Source organism: Suncus etruscus, chromosome 8 (genome assembly GCF_024139225.1).
Source record: "Suncus etruscus isolate mSunEtr1 chromosome 8, mSunEtr1.pri.cur, whole genome shotgun sequence".
In the NCBI taxonomy this organism is placed as follows: domain Eukaryota; kingdom Metazoa; phylum Chordata; class Mammalia; order Eulipotyphla; family Soricidae; genus Suncus; species Suncus etruscus.
In genome coordinates, this window is record NC_064855.1 from 33,598,332 (window position 1) to 33,601,435 (window position 3,104).

Consider the following 3,104-nt stretch of genomic DNA (forward strand, 5'->3'; position numbering starts at 1 on the left):
TTGTTTCTGCTAGTTTCTCCTGAAGTGGCCACGGTCTCACTATTTGCTCTCTTTTCTTTTCTTTTCTTTCTTTCTTTCTTTCTTTCTTTCTTTCTTTCTTTCTTTCTTTCTTTCTTTCTTTCTTTCTTTCTTTCTTTCTTTCTTTCTTTCTTTCTTTCTTTCCTTCCTTCCTTCTCCTTCTTCCTTCCTTCCTTCCTTCCTTCCTTCCTTCCTTCCTTCCTTCCCTTCCTTCCTTCCTTCCTTCCTTCCTTCCTTCCTTCTTCCTTCCTTCCTTCCTTCCTTCCTTCCTTCCTTCCTTCCTTCCTTCCTTCCTTCCTTCCTTCCTTCCTTCCTTCCTTCCTTTGGTTTTGGGCCACACCCGGCGGTGTTCAGGGGTTACGCCTGGCTGTTTGCTCAGAAATAGCTCCTGGCAGGCACGGGGGACCACATGGGACACCGGGATTCGAACCAACCACCTTTGGTCCTGGATCGGCTGCTTGCAAGGCAAACGCCGCTGTGCTATCTCTCCGGGCCCTGCTCTCTTTTCTTTGCGTTTTAGCTTTAACATCTCCTTCCTCATTTTTTGGTTGTTTGTTTTTCCTGCTGCAGAAAAAATAAAATCAATCAAAAGAGGGCAGCTGAGAGGAACTGGGCAAGGCCTCTTGGAGCACATTCCTTGCAAAACACTGTTAGAATCTAAGATTTATTACTAACTGTGACCTAAATGTTGATGTTAGAATATGGTGTGAGGGGGCCAGAGCGGTGGCACAAGCGGTAGGGCGTTTGCCTTGCACGTGCTAACCTAGAATGGACCGCGGTTTGATCCCCCGGTGTCCTGTATGGTCCCCCAAGCCAGGAGCGATTTCTGAGCGCAGAGCCAGGAGTAACCCCTGAGCGTCAACAGGTGTGGCCCAAAAAGAAAAAGAAATAAAAAAGAATATGGTGTGAGATATTTGCTTAGAGATAGCAGTGCTTTAGCTTCTGTACTCCGCTTGCTTAAGGAAATTAACTGCTATAAACCTGGTTTTGGGCTTTTCTGTGAGTCCAGTGCTGCCATGACAGGCTACACTTTTTTTTTTTGACAGGCTACAATTTTTTTTGTTGTTGTTTTTTTTTTTTGGGTCACACCCGGCAGTGCTCAGGGGTTATTCCTGGCTCCAGGCTCAGAAATTGCTCCTGGCAGGCACGGGGGACCATATGGGACGCCGGGATTCGAACCGATGACCTCCTGCATGAAAGGCAAACGCCTTACCTCCATGCTATCTCTCTGGCCCCGACAGGCTACAATTTTAAGGTAGAAAGACAAGGCCAGCTCCTGGGACCAGATCCTAGGGGTAAATGCCAGAAATTACACCCATATAGGGCCTGGAGAGATAGCACAGCGGTGTTTGCCTTGCAAGCAGCCGATCCAGGACCAAAGGTGGTTGGTTCGAATCCCGGTGTCCCATATGGTCCCCCGTGCCTGCCAGGCACTATTTCTGAGCAGACAGCCAGGAGTCACCCCTGAGCACCGCTGGGTGTGGCCCAAAAACAAAACAAAACAAAACAAAAAAACCAAAAAAAAAAAAAAAGAAATTACACCATATAAGGTTAAACAGCAGTTTACAGAAAGCCAGATGACAACCAAATCCTGGGTCTGCAGCAACAGATAGCTATATGACACTGCACCCTGGATCTGGTTTAGGGACCCTTTAAATTTGACATATGAGCCATTTTTGGGGTCTTCATTTCTTAGGAGATGTTGGACCCCATCTGGAATAAATTCCCTTGTACTTACATTACTGCATAAACATGCTAGAATAAACTCCCTTGTACTTATATTACTTCCTGTTGAAAGGCTCGGTAGTCCAGATGCTGCTCTGACGCGGAGAAATGAAGAGACAGTCAAAGCTCAAGTGGGTTCTTTATTCTGGCCCGACAGGGTCCAATGCTCATTCAGAACTGAACAGAGGCAAAGGACCATGTGACTTTCTTTGTTCATCCTTATATAGCATAGGAAGGGGAGGAGGAAGAGAGGGGTGGGTATGACTTCCGCTAAGGTAATACGAGTCCCTCTTTAGGACAAAAACGGTTAGATACAAAAAGGCACGTATAAGTGGGGGATGGTGTAACTAGTTGTTGACTTCCCTTTTCACTGTCTCCCTGATGGTCTTTTGGGTGGCAGATCCTGAGTTCCAGACTTTACAAGCACTGAGTCCAGTCCTGTGCTGTGACCACCACCAGCACTACTTTGGCTAAAGTTTTTCTTCTTCTGGTTAAGGCTAAGATATTGTACAGGAATTTCAGGCACTTGTCTTTAACCCAGTTAGATCCCAGATTTGAATTCCTAGCACTGTATAGGCTGTCCCATGGACTACCAGGGTGAGCTTTTGAGCACAAAGCGAGGAATTGCAAGGAATATTACCAAGGGATGCTCTAGGTCACAGAGCCAGAAATAGCTTCAGAACCCCACCAGGGGTTACTCCTGAGCACAGAGCCAGGAAAGGCTTGAACACCACAAGGTATGTTTCCCCTCAACTCAAACACTGATGCAGAAGCTAGAGAGATAGTACAAGAGGTTGGGGAGTTGGCTTGCACACTGCCAACCTGGGTGAAGTCCTTGGCATCCCATATGGTCCCCAGAGTCTACCAGGAGTAGTAAATCCTGAGTGCAGAGCCAGGAGTATCCCTTGAGTACCCCTCAGAGTGATCCAAAGTCCAAAAACCATCACCACCACCACCACCACCACCAACAACAACAAAAACAAACCCAAAACACCAAACACACATGTAAATTTTTTCGTTAGTACTTTGAGAGAAGTATTTTTGTGAGGGTGGCCCACACTTCGAGGTGTTCATGGGTCACTCCTGGCTTGCTGAGGAGTGAACATGATGCTTGAAATTCAACATGGAGTCAGCTGCATTGGATGTCTGCCCTTATCTAAAAAAGTTAAAAGGGAGCCAGAGAGATAGTACACAGGGCACTTACCATGATGTGACTGACTCGGGTTCAATTTTCCACAGCCCATATGGTCCACTGAGCCTGCAAGGAGTGCTTCCTGAACACAGATAGGAGTAAGCTCCAAGCATCATGTGTGTAGCCCCCAAATCAAAAACAAAGTTTTAATTCAAGAGTCAGTCATGAA